The sequence below is a fragment of the Salvelinus namaycush genome, chromosome 6 (genome assembly GCF_016432855.1).
Source record: "Salvelinus namaycush isolate Seneca chromosome 6, SaNama_1.0, whole genome shotgun sequence".
Taxonomy (NCBI): Eukaryota; Metazoa; Chordata; class Actinopteri; order Salmoniformes; family Salmonidae; genus Salvelinus; species Salvelinus namaycush.
Window position 1 is genome coordinate 45,158,351 of NC_052312.1, and position 20,416 is coordinate 45,178,766.

Consider the following 20,416-nt stretch of genomic DNA (forward strand, 5'->3'; position numbering starts at 1 on the left):
CTCCATTCCCCAGTCAGATTTGTCTGGGATGGGAATGTAGAAAGCGTGCCCATTTGACGCCTCCGGTTTGTTTAAAAACATGCACATTAGCTTGTTAGGATGCACATTTAATTTAGCCTAGCCATACTGTGATCGCTTTCATTAATTTCTTAACATGAGTGAGTGCGCGCGAGCTACAGTGCCGGATCTACCAGCGGCAAGTCAATCCAAAACAGTCTCTACAGCATATAGCTTTCTGGAAGGTGAGGGAGGTCTCTTTTTGTAAATCTTCCAAATATGTCTGCGTGCGTAAATATTGTTCCTTGTAGGCACACATAGACTAGCTTGCAATAGCCCAAAATAATTGAATAACTCGGCTAGATAAATGCTGCTGAATAAAAGGAGGCGGTATAAAAGCCGGTAAAATGACTCAGATGGAACTGTCATATTGGTTTATTGTGCATCGCTTTCTCATGGGGAATCAGCGCTGGCGCTCATTTATTGAGTAATCCGCGACTGCTCTCTGCGCGCTGAAAGTGAAGCACGCGTTCTCTATTTTGTGGGGAGAGAGGTGTTTTGACAGTATTATTATCTATGTTGTGCAACTGCCTGAGAATTTATTCCCGAATTAAAATGCCTCCAAAATTAACAGGAGATAATGTTGTAGATAATGTTGGATATCGCATTATGACAATGTGTATTTTGCTATCATTGGCCATTAGAATTAGCTAGCATCCACCACTGTATTATGTGGGACTTCCAGTCGTCAGATTTGAATTTGACTTCATATAGTCCTTTACAACATATCTGAGGTGGCTGACCCCTGACCTTAAGCCTATATGTGCACCTTGATGGGCTCCTAACTTTTGAATGTGTGAGAATCCCTGTTGACCTTATACAACCCTGCAGAGGCGAGGAGACGGAGAGTGAAGGCCAAATTGACCTCTGCAAGCACCAAATATGTCAGTGCGCTTTGAGCCAGGTGTTGGGGTCCGGAGGTATGTGGTGTGAGAAATAGCTTGTCACATTATGTCACTTGTCATCAGTTTAAAAAAGAACGAAAACATAGGAAGGTAATGTCTTGCGGTGGTTAATAAACGTAGATGTCACAGATAGGTTGAATTATCCTCAGAGACTGGCACTGGCCTATATTTACTTTTTGTTCTGTTGGGAGACCTCAGTGATGATCTGCTCTTGTTCACAGCCAAGTAGTTATGTGTATGAGTTTGTGCATGGTGTAGCAACCTGACAGAGTACACATTGACACTTCATTCCCCTCATAAAAGTCCATGTAAAAGCAGCGCTACATTCTTGTACACTCATTCCAGTAAGGTACGTAGTAATGCAATTTCCTGAGAACATTACGCTAGAGATGACCGTTGACCCTCTTGACTGAGCATTAAGGAAGTCTAAATTACACCCTCAATTTCCAGGGGCATACCCTCTCCATTCCTTTGTGCTCACTGCACTCTCTCTTTCTCTCTTCTTTACTGTCTCTGAGCCATGCTTCTCCTCCGTCTCATTCTCTCCTCTCCTCTCGCTCTCCTGCCTCTCCCTCTCTTATTTCTTAGTGTGGAAAGGCAGTGTCGTGTCTTTGGCATCATTAAAGGTGTTATTGTTATATACTGTTATTTTATCAAATCAATTCTCTGTAATTATTATTACGTGATTAAACTAATCATGTAAATTGAATTAACTAGGAAGTTGGGGCACCACGGAAAATCTTCAGATTACAAATATATAATTTTTATTTTAATATCTGATCAATTAGTCTTCTATTAATTAATTATTCTTTACCTCAAGTCAGTCTCATCTGAACGTCGTAAATTGTTGCTTATCTGCACAAACCCAGCCTTTACTATAAACCATCCATACACCAATTGGCTCAATCATTTATTTACTAACTAACTAAATAATCACAGAAATGCAGAGAAGGGGGTGTGGACTGAGAAAGGAGCGGGAAAGACAAAAGGGATCACTACACACAGTTGATAATTATATTCATTGAAATGATAATCCTTTGCACATGAACACGCACTCATCAATATATTTACTCCCACATGTCATTGTGATCTTCTCTGTTGGAATCGTCAGTCTGTCTGCTGGAGAGTCAGTTCATCAGTGAGTGGTTGTAGGTCTATCGGTGGCTCCTGATAGTGTCTGTTGTAATGGATATGTCAGGCGTCCATTATTCTTAGGATAGATGTTTCGACGGTTGTCGGTTTTTGCATCCCAGGTTTACATAATTTCTAGCTGCAGACTAGTAATTAGTATCTAAGATTTGCTCTTATTCTGTAGGGATCGATAGTCTCAGAGTTGAACCATTTCCAGCCGTGTAGCCAATACTCCACGTGGTATCGTTTTCTAGTTTTGGTACTTAACTCTTCGCAATCACAGCTCTCGTTGTGGGTTTGCTTAGTCTGAAGAGGATTTTCTTAGGAGGGGCTTTTATTCGTAACAGTAGAAGAGGGCGGTTCTATGACGCCTGATTATGTCTGTGCTCAGGGGGCGTGGCCGCTGACTAGTTAAACTTTACAGGGAATACAATTTTCTTAAATTAAAGGTTTAACATCACATTACATCATTTCACAAATAGTTTAATCTATACTCCTTAATTTTATACAACAATTAGATGCAAACACCATAGTTGAGAAATGTACACATTCAGAGATATAGTTATGTGTGTTTCCTGTCCTTCATGAGGTCACCAAATGAAACACACTCAACATAACTGTCCCTTAAGTATCCACGGACCCTTCCCACATTCTCACAAGTGGACATGTAGTTTAATTTTCCCATTTTGGGGATTTAGGCGTTCGGCCACGTGAAATCCTTTGTTCACTCTGTTGTCTCTCTTTCTGCATGAAATGGGGGAGAGAGTCTCCGCCAGGAATTTACGACCTGAGATAACAGAACCTGAGTGTAGGAGAGAGTGGGAGAGGGGGAAGCCACGATCTACACCCAGAAAGGGCCACATCATAACAGCAGAATCAGACAGCTTAGTCTCTCTTACTCACTTTATCTCCCTCTCTCTCTTTTTCTCTTGCTCTCTCACTCCCCCCTCTCCTCGAAACAGCCGCTGTGCTTTCTTTCTCGGTGCCAAAGTGTGTTTTATTCTCCTGGCGCGCTTTGCCACCATGCTCTTGCCCATTGCCCGCAGAGAACAGGGTGGCATGCACATCACAGATGTATCATGGGTGGTCCCGTCCTCCTTTCAACTCGTGTTCATTTCTGGAAGTACACGTTTGGGGTGGAAGAGTTGTGCAACAGCCTCAAAAGCACTTCTAGAAGCATCTACGTGTAGAGCAGGTCTGAATCTGTCAAAACCAGTATGGTTAGTTTGGAGACCTGCAGGGTTTTTTGTCAAAGAGGCTTTGTGTTATGCAAACACATCAGGATGCTTGTGGGTGGATGGGTATTTGGGTGGAGTTTTGTGGCATAAAGCTCATGTGATGTGGCGCGCTGTATCTGTAGGTTGTGCTGTAGGTGCCCTGGACCTAAGGGGGAAAAGAAAAACACACCTGTTGAGAATCAGAGATATTCCACTGCATGAACTCCTCAACTATGTTACCGTAAATAACCTCCTCAAACAGATACTTAAAGGAGCAGTCAGAAGTTGCTACATCCATTTTTGGAGTTTTACATGAATGATATGTATCCATTGAGCTTAGTCAACTGTCGTATCCCATCAGAATTCAAAATATGAGCTTTTTTTACTCCAATGTTTGTAAACAAAGTAAATATAAACAAATGCTGTATATCTTAAAAAACATGTTTCAAACATGGATGGTCAGTCCTTAAATCCATAGCTCTGTCTTTGAATTTGAGACTGGTTACATTGCTCCAGCCCTATCCCCCTGCTTTTTACCCACACAGTGGTGGGGAGATGCTTTGTTGTTATTTTAACTGCTGATTGCTACTTTTAATGACTCCACTAAAAAATTGCTGAAGAAAAGGTAGACCTCAAACTTTAACAGTCTCATATGTTGAATGCAAGGACCTGCATGCTGTTGGGATTGTCTATGAAGTGAATGAATCATGTAGGGAAATGCATAGGGAAGGAGAAGTGTAGTCTAATGTGTTTCCTGTGATGGGTTGAAGAGGTCAGGCACAGGAGCTATGTTAATGGGACATGATGGTGCGCTTCACCCTAAGTCAATACAAACACATTAGACTGAAGCAATGGGAAAGGAAACAATTTAGGCCACTTGCTTTGTAGGATGTTTATTACTGCTTTAGTTAACTTATTCGAGGCATATCTGTGATACCATTACTTCAACTTTGCTTCTGTTCCAATACAGTCCCATAATTAGTGTGACCATGTAATCTATTTAACTGGCTGATTTGGTTTTGTGAGATTTGTGTGCTCGGTGCCAGTGGAGATGCTAATCCTGTCATGGAGAGAGTTGGCACAGCAGGATGTGAGTAACACTAAACACACACTCTGTTAAATATGGCACTATTCCCACTACGAGAGCTGAAGGAGAGTCTGAGGAACGGAGTGGCCAAAGAGATTTGTACTTTTTAATTCACACTACATGCATTCTTGGTCCGCAGTTCAAATTGAAAATATCAAAGTAGCCAATAAGTTAAGCAAAAATGATTTAATAATCCAAGCAACTTTTCTACTAAAACATATTACAATATTGAATAATGCAACCAAATCATGTGCAGATCATTTTTTACGATGTATCATATCGTTGTACCTGCACCAAAACTCCAATATTTTTCCTTCATAGCTTTCTCTCTATCTTAGGGAGCCAATTGGTTTTCTTATGGCTCTCTCTTGTCCCTCTGCAGCAGACATATGGTGAGCAATATGTTGGAAACACGTAGTTGCAATAAAATCCCGTTATTGAATCGCAATACATATAGAATTGTGAGAATTGAAAGAATCGCAATACATATCGTATCGGCACCTAAGCATCATGATAAAATTGTATCGTGAGGTCCCTGGCAATTCCCAGCCCTACAATTAAAGAGTTCATTTTCTCGTCCGTACACATGAAATTAGCTGACAATACACAGCTAACTCCTGCTAGCTAGCTAACTAACAACATGCTTAATGATCAAGTAACGTTAGCATATCAAAAATGAATGATTACCCCACCCATAGGAATATAAAAGTACAGTAACGCTATACAGTATCCTTCCTATTATATTTGCAAAAGAACAATATAGGAGGAAGGTGGAATCCTATTACACCGGCTCCGATGCTCGTCGTATGTGGCAGGGCTTGCAGGTGATAATGGATTACAAAGGGAAACCCAGCCATGAGTTGTCCAACTATGCAGAACTCCCAAATTAGGAATGTAACACTGTGCCTTGAATGAAAACCCTTTTTTTCTGGATGACTGTCTGATCTCGCTCTCCATGGCTGATGTGAGCCAATCATTTAAACAGGTTAACAATCACAAGGCCACCGGGCCAGATGGAATGCCAGGGAGCGTTCTCGAAGCATGCGCAGACCAGCTAGCAAGTGTCTTCACAGACAATTTCAATCTCTCGTTGTCCCAGTCTGTAATCCCAACATGTTTCAAGCTGACCATCAATTTGCATACCACCCCAACAGATCCACAGATGACGCAATTTCAATTTCACTTCACACTGCCCTCTCCCACCTGAAGAAAAGAGGAAATAACTATGTGAGAATACTGCTCATAGACCACAGCTCAGCGTTCAACACCATAGTCCCCTCCAAGCACATCACCAAGCTAGGGACCCTAGGACTGAACCCCTCCTGCAACTGGATCCAATACTTCCTGATGGGCCGGCCCCAGGAGACGAGGGTAGGCAACAACACCTCCGCCACGCTGACCCTAAACACTGGGGCTCTCAGGGGCGTGTGCTTAGTTCCCTCCTGTGCTCCCTGTTTACCCACGACTGCGTGGCCACGCACGACTCCAACACCATCAAGTTTGCTGACGACACAACGGTGGTAGGCCTGATCACCGACGGCGATGGGTCTGCCTACAGGGAGGAGGCCAGTGACTTAGCAGTGTGGTGCCAGAACGACAACCTCTCCCTCAACGTCAGTAAGACCAAGGAGCTGATCGTGGTCTATAGGAGAAAGAGGGGAGAGGACGCCCCCATCCACATCGACGTGGCTGGTGTGGAACGGGTCAAGAGCTTCAAGTTCCTTTGCGTCCACATCACTAAGGACATGGTCCACACATACCCGCACAGTCGTGAAGAGGCATCACCTCTTCCCCCTCAGGAAGCTGACAAGATTTGGCATGGGCCCTCGGATCCTCTACAGCTGCACCATCGAGAGCATCTTGACTGGCTGCATCACCGCTTGGTATGGCAAATGTACTGCCCTTGACCGCAAAGTGCTAGAGAGGGTGGTGCAGACAGCCCAGTGCATCACTAGGGCCAAGCTCCTTGCCATCCAGGACCTCTACATCAGGCGGTGTCAGAGGAAGGCCTGAAAAATTCAGAGACAGGCTCCGAGACAGCTTCTACCCCCAAGCCATAAGACTGCTAAATGTCCAGACTGCTAAATAGTCAATTAATGGTACCCCAAACTATCTGCACTCTCTATCTTGCACTGACCCTATGCACATTCACACAGGCCTGGGCAACTCCAGTCCTCGGGGACATGATTGGTGTCACACTATTCCCCCATCCCTAGAAAACACACCTGATTTAAACTAATTGCATTTTTAACTGAAGATCAGGATTAGTTGATTATTGGAGTCAGGTGTGTTAGCTGGGGATAGGGCAAAACTGTGACACCAATCAGGCCCCTGAGGCCTGGAGTTGCCCAGGCCTGCCGGACTAGACTTTATATGTGACTCACCACCTGGATTCGGTCTTATGTAGCAAAATTTGAAATGGTGTTTTTTACATTTGATAAAAGTAGAGACTCAGAGCTACAAAATGGTATATCATACACTGCATTTTTTAGGAACTACGGGAAAGTAATTCTGCTTTGAAAGTTGATAAACTTGTAAACTCACTTTTGAGAAAATGGCCTTTGAATGTTTTGGTATGTAGGGAAGAGCTCTTCTTTGTCTACACCCACTCAGCATCGTTCACACCTTCTTAAGCTTTAACCCCACCCATCTCGTTTCGCTCTCGGAGCGTTCAGAGTGCACACTTGACTGATGATTTGTTTACCTCTGGATAACATCAAAACAGCCTAACCAGCTCTGCTGGCAATAATTTCATTACGCTTTTTTGCCGGCGTTTACTGACACCAAGTTCGCAAGTTTACATTGCAGTATACAGAAGACATGGGTATTTTTTGTGAAAAGTCTTATAAGTCTGAAGACCCTCTTATAAGGAAACGTTTTGTCATGAGTTCAAAAGAATGAAGGAAGGATCATTAAATAGCATTAGAGCAAGAGAAATAGACAATAGAAGAGAAAAGAAGCAGAGGAAAATACCAAGAAGAAAGGAGGAGAAGAAGGGAGGAGAACAACTGAGGCAGAGGAAAGAGGAAGGAAGCAAACGCTGTTCTTGCACCTGACCCACATCCCTCATGGGAGACCCAGATTCCGCTGTGTCAGCACTAAAGGCCATTGTACCCAGTCCCTGTATTTATGAGCAGGGGAGGCAAGGGATCAAGGAGGGGACCTGTCAGACCCCAAGGATGAATGGCCTTTGGATGGGAAGGGGAGACGGGGGCGGGGGCTGCCCAGCTGCCTGACACACTGTTAACAGTTCATTTGATGGAACATTTACGCCTCAAAGCAGGGATATAAATTCAACACTAGCTGCCTCCCTATGATGTCTGTGGACCTGTTGGCTGTTTCAGACCAGAGCCGTGTTGTGGGAACTGGGAAAGGACACGGGTATTCTGTTTACAGAATATCATAAAGCATCATTGAGAAGAGGTAGTGATTTTCCATCTCTAGACTGGGTTAAATGGGTTAAGAGAGGGAATGGAGACCAGGAGGCTGTCACGTTCCTGACCTATTGTTCCTTTTTCCTTTTATTTATTTAGTTGGTCAGGGCATGAGTTGGGGTGGGTTGTCTATGTGTGTTTTTCTATGTTGGGATTTTGTGTTCGGCCTGGTATGATTCTCAATCAGAGACAGCTGTGAATCGTTGTCCCTGATTGAGAATCATACTAAGGCAGCCAGGGTTTCACTTGTGTTTTGTGGGTGTTTGTTCCTGTGGAGGTTTTGTTGCCACACAGGACGGTTTCGGTTTTGTCACGTTGGTTGTTTTTGTATTTTGAAGTGTTTTGTTGACTTTTATTAAAAGAATGAACACTAACCACTCTGCGTTTTGGTCCACACCTTCTGTCAGCGAGGACAGCCGTGACAGAAACACCCACCACAAACGGACCAAGCGGAGTGGAGAAGGGCAGCGACAGCAGCAGAGACAGACAGAGGAATGGACATGGGAAGACGTCTTGAACGGCAAGGGTTGCTACACATGGGAGGAGATCCTGGCTGGAAAGGATCGCCTCCCATGGGAACAGCTGGAGGCAGCGAGGAGAGCAGAGGCAACCGGAGAGAGGAACCGGAGGTATGAGGGTACGCGGCTAGCACGGAAGCCCGAGAGGCTCACCCAAAAATTTCTTGGGGGGGAGCTAAAGGGGAGTGTGGCGAAGCCGGGTTGGATACCTGAGCCAACTCCCCGGGCTTACCGTGGAGTGAGAGGGCGTCGTACTGGTCAGATACCGTGTTATGCGGTGGAGCGCACGGTGTCCCCAGTACGCGTGCTTAGCCCAGTGCGGGCTATTCCACCTTGCCGCACTGGGAGGGCTAGGTTGGGCATCGAGCCAGGTGCCATGAAGCCGGCCCAACATATCTGGCCTCCAGTACGTCTCCTCGGGCCGGCGTACATGGCACCAGCCTTACAGGTGGTGTCCCCGGTTCGCCTGCATAGCCCAGTGCGGGCTATTCCACCTCGCCGCACTGGCAGGGCTACGGGGACCATTCAACCTGGTAGGGTTGGGGAGGCTCGGTGCTCAAGAGCGCGTGTCCTCCTTCACGGTCCGGTATATCCGGCGCCACCTTCCCACCCCAGCCCAGTACCATCAGTGCCGACACCACGCACCAGGCTTCCAGTGCGTTTCCAGAGCCCTGTTCCTCCTCCACGCACTCTCCCTGTGGTGCGTGTCTCCAGCCCAGTGCCTCCAGTTCCGGCACCACGCACCAGGCTTACTGTGCGCCTCAGCAGGTCAGAGTCGGCCGTCTGCCCAACGCCGCCTGCGCTGCTTGCCTGCTCAGCGCTGCCTGAACTGTCTGCCTGCCCAGCGTGGTCTGAACTGTCTGCCTGCCCAGCGCTGCCCGTCTGTTCCGAGCCTTCAGAGCCGTCCAGCCAGGACCAGCCAGTGCCGTCCAGCCAGGACCAGCCAGAGCCGTCCAGCCAGGACCAGCCAGAGCCGTCCAGCCAGGACCAGCCAGAGCCGTCCAGCCAGGACCAGCCAGAGCCGTCCAGCCAGGACCAGCCAGAGCCGTCCAGCCAGGACCAGCCAGAGCCGTCCAGCCAGGAGCTGCCAGCCAGCCAGGAGCTGCCGGAGCCAGCCAGCCAGGATCCGCCAGAGCCAGCCAGCCAGGATCCGCCAGAGCCAGCCAGCCAGGATCCGCCAGAGCCTTCCGCCAGCCAGGATCCGCCAGAGCCTTCCGCCAGCCAGGATCCGCCAGAGCCTTCCGCCAGCCAGGATCCGCCAGAGCCTTCCGCCAGCCAGGATCCGCCAGAGCCTTCCGCCAGCCAGGATCCGCCAGAGCCTTCCGCCAGCCAGGATCCGCCAGAGCCAGCCAGCCAGGATCCGCCCCTCAGTCCGGTGCTGCCCCTCAGTCCGGTGCTGCCCCTCAGTCCGGTGCTGCCCCTCAATCCGGTGCTGCCCCTCAGTCAGGTGCTACCCCTCAGTCTGTTACTGCTCTTTGGAATAGTGGGATTGACATGGAGGGTGGATATTGGGAGGAGGCCACGGAAGCGGGGGTTGACTATGGTGGGGTGGGGACCACGACCAGCGCCAGAGCCGCCACCGTGGACAGACGCCCACCCAGACCCTCCCCTAGACTTTATGCTGGTGCGCCCGGAGTTCGCACCTTAAGGGGGGGGTTATGTCACGTTCCTGACCTATTGTTCCTTTTTCCTTTTATTTATTTAGTTGGTCAGGGCATGAGTTGGGGTGGGTTGTCTATGTGTGTTTTTCTATGTTGGGATTTTGTGTTCGGCCTGGTATGATTCTCAATCAGAGACAGCTGTGAATCGTTGTCCCTGATTGAGAATCATACTAAGGCAGCCAGGGTTTCACTTGTGTTTTGTGGGTGTTTGTTCCTGTGGAGGTTTTGTTGCCACACAGGACGGTTTCGGTTTTGTCACGTTGGTTGTTTTTGTATTTTGAAGTGTTTTGTTGACTTTTATTAAAAGAATGAACACTAACCACTCTGCGTTTTGGTCCACACCTTCTGTCAGCGAGGACAGCCGTGACAGAGGCCAATATGTGTGTGTGTGTGTGTGCGCGTGCCTGAGTTATGAGACTGTTTAAATGTCGGCAGTGATGTTATCCCAAATGATAGCTATAGGCCAGTATGCTATAGGCTAACAGCTTCTCTATACGGTAATGATAGAGCCAAACAGTCCATGTGACGACACACGCAAGGGTTTGACATCCTTGTGAATGTTTCAAGAATGTCTTACTCTCACCTGGATGTCTCAAGAATGTCTTACTCTCACCTGGATGTCTCAAGAATGTCTTACCCTCACCTGAATGTCTCAAGAATGTCTTACCCTCACCTGAATGTCTCAAGAATGTCTTACCCTCACCTGAATGTCTTACTCTCACCTGGATGTCTCAAGAATGTCTTACTCTCACCTGGATGTCTCAAGAATGTCTTACTCTCACCTGAATGTCTCAAGAATGTCTTACCCTCACCTGAATGTGTCAAGAATGTCTTACCCTCACCTGAATGTCTCAAGAATGTCTTACCCTCACCTGAATGTCTCAAGAATGTCTTACCCTCACCTGAATGTGTCAAGAATGTCTTACCCTCACCTGAATGTCTCAAGAATGTCTTACCCTCACCTGAATGTCTCAAGAATGTCTTACCCTCACCTGAATGTCTCAAGAATGTCTTACCCTCACCTGAATGTCTCAAGAATGTCTTACCCTCACCTGAATGTCTCAAGAATGTCTTACCCTCACCTGAATGTCTCAAGAATGTCTTACCCTCACCTGAATGTGTCAAGAATGTCTTACCCTCACCTGAATGTCTCAAGAATGTCTTACCCTCACCTGAATGTCTCAAGAATGTCTTACCCTCACCTGAATGTGTCAAGAATGTCTTACCCTCACCTGAATGTCTCAAGAATGTCTTACCCTCACCTGAATGTCTCAAGAATGTCTTACCCTCACCTGAATGTCTCAAGAATGTCTTACCCTCACCTGAATGTCTCAAGAATGTCTGTCACCTACTGGAAGAGCACTGTGAAGCTAACAACGTAATTGTCTGTGTTTGGAATATTTTCACAGTGTGAGATAAGTGGGACAAGACTTTATAGCAGTAGCGGTGTCTCTGAGAATAACCTTAGAGACAGCTGGGAGCTGTAAGAGCAGCATTTATTTAATTTCTCACTCCGACCAGCCTTGTACCCAGCAGAAGGTCAAAGCTGATTGTATCCTCTTTTCCCCGAACAACCAAATGAACACAACAACAACTCCCGGCCCAAAATCTAGTTAGTTAGATTTGAAAGAAAACTTTTTTGTCCATTAGGTTAACACAAAATGGAAAATTGTCTTTGGCGCTCTTGGCATTAAAAGGATAAAAACCGACATAAAAAATATTCCTTTGTGAATTGTTCTCCTGTGAAAGAAGAATAGGCCTACATATCCCTTGATATCTGTGAGCTTTTATAGGTTGTACCTCTACTTTACAGATGGTTGTGTGCTAATGCTACGTGTTAGAACATCTTGTCTATGTTTGTTGGAGATTTTCTTCTTGTGTGCCGAGTTCATGGAAGGAAATAAATATTTTACAATACTGTAATCTGCCTGGGAGTGGTATATCATTTCCCCGCGTCTTAATCTAGCCCAGGGATGGGCAAATCCAGTCCTCGGGGGCCTGATTGGTGTCACACTTTCGCCCCAGCTAACACACCTGACTACAAAAATCAACTAATCATGGTTTTCAGTTTAGAATGCAATTTGTTTAAAGAGCTGTGTTTTCTAGGGATGGGGTAAAAGTGTGAAACCTCTCCAGCCCCAAGGACTGGAGTTGCCCATCCCTGATCTAGCCTAACCCCCTTCCTGCTTTTACCACCTGAAGCCTCCCAACTTGAGCTAAGAGTTTTCTTCTGGACTAGGATTGTGGTCAGGAAAAACTCCCGGTTCTTACTTTCAACCCTCTATTTCCATCTTACCTATTAGGTACCTGGTGACTTGAACATTAAAAACTCCTGGTCTTATCATGGCCTATAGTCACAATGTAAGACCAATAGATGGAATACAGACAGCTTGTCAATGACACCCAATGTTCGTTCATTATAGACCGTGCTGGCAGCGATCAAGGCCCCTCCATCATTTAGTGTGTAGTAGTACGTTGATGTGTTGTTGTGCACATGTCCATGTCCCTCCATCTCCTGTTCACTGTAACGCGACTCTCCACTCAATGCTTGATTAAACTAATCAGTCTGCCTGGGTCACGACTCCTGACTTCAGTCTGGTCTCATGATTACTCGGGGCCTGTCACTCAAGTCAAGGCTGGAAATAGACTTCACTTTCATGCGTCCTTCATGTCAATAGTAGAAATCTATCATATAGGCATCAGTTGACAGGGAGAAATGGAATAAGTGAATTATTGATCAGTCATCCCAGATCTAAAAGCACTTGATTTGAAGCTCCTGCAGTGATGCAGGAAACATTGAGAAGTCGGTGGTTTTGGCTGCAACGATATCCCTTTTTCCACATTAGGGGATTGAGTCACTGGTCCACAGTCCCAGCCTGTGATGAATGGGTTCTAACTAAGCAGCCCCCTGTTAGCCTGACATGCTAACTGTTCACAATCTTAGTAATGAGTCTTTGGTGTGAATTAGGGCCTGTTCCCATCAGCACCTTGTCTCTGTGTGGCAGCCTAGGGACAGGTGGGACTGGGCTGCCAACACCTTGGTAATGACTGCTCCAACTAGTTATTATACACAGCAGGATGTTCTACTAGTGACTCCCCACTTCCTGATGTGATGTAGGACCAAGACTATTCCTGTGTTTGCTGTAGCATGGTTTAATTATGTAATGCCTGTAAAAGGCATGCAGGGGTTTTGTGTTTTTTTTATGTCACAGACATTTTACTTGTGTGTGTGTGAACAGGACTACCTGTGTGTGTGTGTGTGTGTGTGTGTGTGTGTGTGTGTGTGTGTGTGTGTGTGTGTGTGTGTGTGTGTGTGTGAGTGAGTGAACAGGACTACCAGAGTGTGTGTGGACAGGACTACCAGTGTGTGTGTGTGTGTGTGTGTGTGTGTGTGTGTGTGTGTGTGTGTGTGTGAGTGAACAGGACTACCAGAGTGTGTGTGGACAGGACTACCAGTGCGTGTGTGTTTTCATGGGATCACATCATTTTGGTCTGTGTGGCTTTCAAAATGTCATGCGATTGAGTGGATGTGTCCATTACTGAAATACGTGAACATATAGGCTTGTATTTTACTGTATGTATGATATATTATTACTGTCATATTCAATATTTTAACATGATTTTTATATTTTTTATTATATGTTTATTATTTTCCAATAAAAATGAAATAAAAAAGACAGCAATACAAACAATGACATTCATTGTACTGTTGAATGGGATGGCCAATTTAGAGGACAAAACAAAAGTTAACTCACACACAAAAAAAAACAAAATCCTATTAGATGGTACATGTATAAGAAGACAGCATATAGTCATTACAAGCAGTGTAGTTAAGCCAAAAGTAAATATTGAGTAGAGTACAGCACAGAGTAGCAGCAGATCGTCAGCCCAGTTATGAAGTGGGACTAGACCATTTATCCAGTATCGGCTGCCATATTTTGTAAAACAATGGACTTCTATTGGAGGTATTGTATCGAATCTTTTCCATATGTATTACATTCCCTAAATCCCGTAACCACATTTCAAAGGTAGGTACAGTCTCCAATTTCCAAAATTGCAATATGAGCCTTTTGGCTAATAGAGTACAAAGAGAGACAGCTTTCCCTTCCTGGTTATTCCTATCAACTGTACCAAACAGAGCGATCACTGGGTCTGGGGCTAGAACTCTATCAAAGGCCTTAGATAAGTAATCAAAAATGAGAGCCCAGTAAGCATGTAACTTAGGGCATGTCCAGAATAAGTGGGTCAACGTCCCCTCCTCCTGCTTGCACCTCTCACACAGTGGTGAGGTGTCCGGGAATATTTTATGCAGTTTTACTTTTGAGTAATGTAACCTGTGTATCACCTTAAACTGTACAAGGTTGTGTCTGGCATTCACTGAACTGTGGTTTATATTCCTGAGAGCTTCTACCCAGTCCTCATCTGAGATTTCTGAACCAAGTTCTTGTTCCCAAGCCCTTTTAATGGTGTCTGTGGATACCTCTATGTGGGTCTGTAGCACATCATACAGTCTAGAGACCGACCCTTTTGAATGGGGTTTGACAAGGATCAAGCTATCTAATGTAGGACTATTTGGCTTCATGCCATACTGTGGGATATGTGTCCTTAAGAAATTCCTGATTTGGAGGTATCTGAGAAAATGTGTTGTTGGCATGTTGAACTTTCCCTGTAATTGTTGAAAGGAAGCTAACTGACCATCAATGTATAAATTATCAATTGTTGTGAGCCCCTTCTCCCTCCACTGTGAAAACCCCATAATATCCAATGCAGGGTGGAAAGCATGATTCAGGCAAATTGGGCTGTCTATGTAAACAGTGGGTATGTTAAGAAAATCCCTAATCTGTTCCCAGATCCTAAGCGTATGACAAATGACTGGATTAGAGTCATAAGTGTATTTTTTCACATATGATGGGCTATTAACAAGTGCAGGGAGTGAGGAACGTTGACAGGAGGCCTGCTCAATCAAAAGCCATGAAGGCATATCCTTCTGTCTCATCGCAGGTAAACTTTCCCTCCAGAAAGACACAATGTTCAGATTAGCAGCCCAATAATACAGTTTGAAGTGAGGAAGGCCAAAGCCCCCCTCTATCTTGTACTTGCATAAATGCTTCTTTGAAATTATGGCTGCCTTGTTATCCCATAAAAATGGAGTTACTATTGAATCCAGTTTCTTAAAATAGCTTTGTGGTATGAAATTGGGTAGACATTGGAAGAGGTAAAGAAACCTGGGTAGGACAACCATTTTAATAGCGTTTATACGACGACCAAGGAAATAGGCAGAGTTTTCCAAAAATCTATATTTTGTTTAAGCTGATATATTTTCATGTCCCAATTCGCTTTCAATAGCTGATCAAGGTCTCTTGTCACTACAATGCCAAGGCTTGTGAACTTGTCCCTCACTGTTCTAAACGGAGTAGATTGCAGAAATTGCATATCCACAGGCCGTGATATTGGCATCAGCTCACTTTTTTGCCAGTTTATCTTGTAGCCAGAGAAGGAGCCGAATGTGTTTATCAAGTTAAGTAAGGGTGGAATAGAAGTTTTAGGCTTGGACAAAAACAAAAGAACATCGTCTGCATATAGGGAAATTTTGTGCTGTGTGTCTTTTATTTTAACAGAAGCTATATCGGGACATGCCCGAATGCGAGTAGCAAGGGGTTCCATGGCTATAGCGAAGAGAGCAGGCGAAATAGGGCACCCCTGTCGGCACCCCTTGAACAGGCGGAATGACTGCGACATTTCCTGATTGGTTACCACGGACGCCATTGGGTGTGCATAAATAATTCTTATCCAATTAATAAATTCCTTTCCAAACCCGAAATGCTCCAGAACCGACATCATATACTTCCACTCAATCTGATCAAACGCCTTCTCTGCATCAAGAGCTATTACCACTGCCTCAACCTTATGATCATGATACATTACGTTGAAAAGGCGTCTCAAATTGTAGTATATATGTCGGCCCGGGATAAAACCTGTCTGGTCAGGGTGTATGATGTCGGAAATATATTTTTTCAATCGGTTTGCCAATATCTTTGTCAACACCTTGTTTTCTATAGGGAGTAACGACACGGGGCGATACGACGACATCTCCATGGAATCCCTATATTTTTTCAAGATCAGTGCTATTGTAGCCTCATACAGTGTTTGCGGGAGTTTGGCATTTTCTTTGGAGTGTTTAAACATTCGCAACATAAGTGGAGCTAGACTGGCGCAGTACTTCTTATAGAATTCTATTACATATCCATCGGGCCCAGGGGCCTTGCTGTTTGGAAATTGTGCTATCGCTGTGTTAATTTCCTCTAAAGTTATCCCTGCATCGAGTGCAGCAGCTGCCCCCCTGTCTAGTTTAGGAAGTTCACATTCAGCGAAAAAGCGTTCCATAGTTGTGGATCAGTAGCATCGCATTTTGATTGGTATAGCTCTGAGTAAAACTGCGCAAAGCATTTATTAATATCCTGCGGATCTGTTACTATTTTACCCTTCTTGTCTTTTATTTTGTGAATAGCTCTAGATGCCTGTACATGCCTTAGCTGTCTTGCTAATAATTTATGTGGTTTGTCCCCCAGTTCAAAATAACTTTGTTGCGTTCTAGCAAGTAAAGAGCCCACCCGTTTCGAAAGGATGGTATTGTATTCATATTTTAACTTTGTGATCTTTTCAAGGACTGTATACGAGGAATTCGCCCTAAAAACGTTCTCCTGTTCCCCTAACTCTCTTTCAATTTCTCTCAGCCTAGTGTTGGCACGTTTCTTCCTCTCTGATGTATAAGAAATAATGTAACCTCTAATCACAGCCTTTAGAGATTCCCAAAGGGTGGAGTCGTCAACATCCCCCGTGTCGTTAGTTCCGAGGAAAAAGGCAATTTGCTCATTCAAATACTGACAAAATGCCTCATCTTTCAACAAGTATGCGTCTAGGCGCCACGGTCGCCGACCTGTCGACAAATTGTCGAGTTTCAGCACCATGGACAGAGGAGAGTGGTCCGTAATTAGAATAGGGTGATAGGTAACCGACTCAGCTGCTGAAATTAGTTTGGAGTCCAACAAAAAATAGTAAATTCTGGAATATGATTTATGAACTGATGAAAAGAAAGAATAATCCCTGTCTGTTGGGTGCGTCAGTCTCCAAATATCGACAATGTTAAGGTTTGTCATCAATGTATTTAGACAGACACTGGCATTTGACTGTTGAAGTGACCTTGATAGCTGTTTATCTAAAAGAGGATCTAACGTACAGTTAAAGTCACCTCCAACAATAACACTTGTATCCGAGATATTTGGTATGGCCTTAAATACCCTTTGAAAAAATAATGGATCATCGAAGTTGGGTCCATATAAATTGACCAAGGTTATTGGTTTCGAATTCAGCGTACCAGCCACAATAATATACCGACCATTAGGATCTGAAATCGAGGATGAGCAAACAAAAGGAATGTTTTTCCTTATCAGGATTGCTACCCCTCTCGCTTTTGCATCAAAGTTAGACTGGTATATCTGACCGATCCAGCCGACTCGTAGCTTGGCCTGCGCGGAGCGTTTAATATGAGTTTCTTGAAGAAGCACTATGTCGGCACCCAGTGATTTAAGATGAGAAAAAACCTTAGCTCGTTTCACGACATGCCCTAAGCCATTACAGTTCCAGCTGACTATCTTTATTCCACCTGGTCTACTCTGTGCTCTGTCACTATGTGGCATTTCTTATTTTAGAGCAAATTGTTGCTGTCATACAAAACCCAGAAGAAAAACGTCCCGCCGTGCGGGAGCTTGTCATGCCACCTGTATTAATAAACGTGAACATAAAACACAGACCCCATCCCCCCTCCCGTCCCTCCTCCCGTCCCTTTACTGAGTGACTTCCCCAAACGAAGCACTCCTTGGCTAACACACAAACCTTAGGGTGTCTAGACATACAGCTTGAACTAATTCGTCGTCTATAGATGCTCCGCATATAAACTAATATTGAATAACACTTAACTTAACTCTCACGTTAGGGGGTGAGTGGCGCTAAAACATGATATGCTAAACAATGCTATATTAGCCACAACATCTCACCTATCATATAAGTCCCAATTTCTGATCTTTTGATCGAAAAGACATAGGCCGGAAATTCAAACACGTTCCTGGCCTGTATTTTGCCATTTAGCCGTTCTATATCCTCAGCCGGGGAACTTGAGGATGGCCGTTTTGAAATGTTCACTCCCCAGCAATGCCAGTATCAGCTCCGAGACAAATTCAGTGGGTTTCCCTTTCTCAGTGTCCTCCTGGATCCCACATATTCGGATGTTCTGGCGTCTTGAATGCGACTCGAGCATTTCCAGTCGGGCCTTCAGGGTTTTGTTGTCATTTTTGAACGTTGTGCACTGTTTCTCTATGTCCTGTAGTCTGGCCTCGTGATCGACTGTCGTCTGCTCAACCTCGTGCACCCTTCTCTTAGTTGCCTTCACAGTTTCGGCCAAAGTCCCAATAGTCTTTGAGATATCAGCCGACCTTGTGTCCATCTTCTTGTTTAGTGAGTTTATGGCCGCCAGTATGTCACTTTGAGTAGGATCTGTGTGGAACTCTTGGAAGCTAGCCTCTTCAGCTAGCTCCTCGTGGGTCGGCAACGTTGAAATTGATTCTTTGTCTATCTCATTCAAATTATCTTGTTTAGCGCCCCCTTTTTTGGTGCCTTTTCCCTTTGTCATATTTGTTTGAAGTTATAGGTTGTGAGAGGTTAAGATAAATACAAATTTGTTTCAAAATAGAACGGAGCTCTAGCAAAGCACGTCTACACCTTAGCACGCTCTCTAGCGCCCCCCATTTTAACATGATTAAACCCTAAACGTTATACCCACACGTTAGGCGGGTTGTCTTTAGAATGGACACAGATATCCTGGATCATATTGGCTAATAAGCAAGGAAGCTGTGGTAGCTGTCACTCACCATATAGGGGCTTTGGACTGGTGCCAAGGTACCATGATATCCTGTGCCTGGCCTGTCTGACCCAGACCAGGGTGATGCAGTACAGTGAGCAGAGGCCAGGTCTGGGTCTGTACCAAAGGCAAATAGACACCATGTACCCAGCCTCTGTCACTCACTGTCAGGGGTAGTGTAATTACAGAATCCTTTAGATCACAGATAACGTAATGATATACACACAATCAATCTACCGGTGCATGAGTTCCATAGAGGACACCTGAATCTGACAGTAGGCTTGTGGAAACAGCAAAGTGTGAGTCTATGGGCCAAGCACCATACTGGAAATGTGACATCATAAAAGAACAACCGTCTCCATAGCCCAGGTTTACTGTGTATCTATAGAGTGGAGGGAAAACTAGAAAGGAAATTACTAAATTAAATTCATTATTACATTAAAATAATCACATATAGGCTTATAAAAGAAAGAGCTTAAAGCTTTTTGCACAGCTAATGCAATTAAATAGAACTATTTTGGCAATTAAACGCCCACACATGCAAGGCAACAAAAAACAAAGCCGGAAAAACTCCTGACAGAATATTTTTGTGGGGTAAATAATATGTCATCTCCAACGAGAGCCCTTCACTGTCACTTATTGGTGAAAGGCTTTTGTGGATTGCTTTGTGTTTTGACCTCAAAGTGATGTTTGTTTACAGTATTATGACCTAGATAGCAGGAAGTAGAGGCTGCTGTTACATGTAATGATGATGCATCATTGAGAAAGGCCCAAGACATGGAAGCTTCAGTAACAGTGGAGGTTTGTGTCTGGGTTACTGACACTGTTGTGTCTCCTGGGAATGGTGAATGGCCAGCAGTGGATTGTCAGGGAATGTCAGTCTAACCTGTTAGCGGTCCACTGAATTTCCACCATCTTGAAATTGACGTGGGTCCTGGGCTGAAAACCAACTCATTGTGCTTCTTAGTTTGCTTGTTAGCATTCTCATGTAGCTTCTTTTCCCTCTAGTCATACGCAGGCTAAACCACAGGATTATGTTCATCCATCTTTTTTTCTTTAAGGTGTAATTTGTTGAAATGTTAATCACTTCTTTAATCTAATGACCAGTATATTACTCCACCATCCACCCCCTCAGGCCCCTATGTACTTCCTGGGTTCCAGGGTGTGCACAATGCCAGGTTGTTGGATGAGCTAGGGCTGTTGGCAGCCGGTGCCCGCTGCTGCCTGAAACCCAAGTGGTTGGCGCGGCTGTGTTTACTGTTGTGGGTGGTGCTCTTTGGTTGAGCAGCCTCCAAGGCCCGGGTTCCTTGGGGAGAGTGGCTGTTTTTGTGAAAAAGGCTGCTGACTTCTCTTTTGTGATGTTGGGCACTGCCCGTTCTTAGTAGACTAATGTCGCCTTAATTATTGTCAGTCACAGTATTCCTCTTTCTGATTCTTTCTCTGTTCTCTGTTGAGCTGGCTTTGGTCTGTGTTAATTTCTCAGATGGCGGGC

General features: G+C 45.0%; 1 protein-coding gene across 1 annotated transcript in view; it reads left to right on the forward strand.

Annotated features, from left to right (window-relative positions):
* The window catches only part of LOC120050079 (fatty acyl-CoA reductase 1-like), a 60,074-nt gene that overhangs the window by 238 nt on the left and 39,420 nt on the right, over positions 1-20,416 (forward strand). The gene's annotated exons all lie outside the window — the stretch shown is intronic.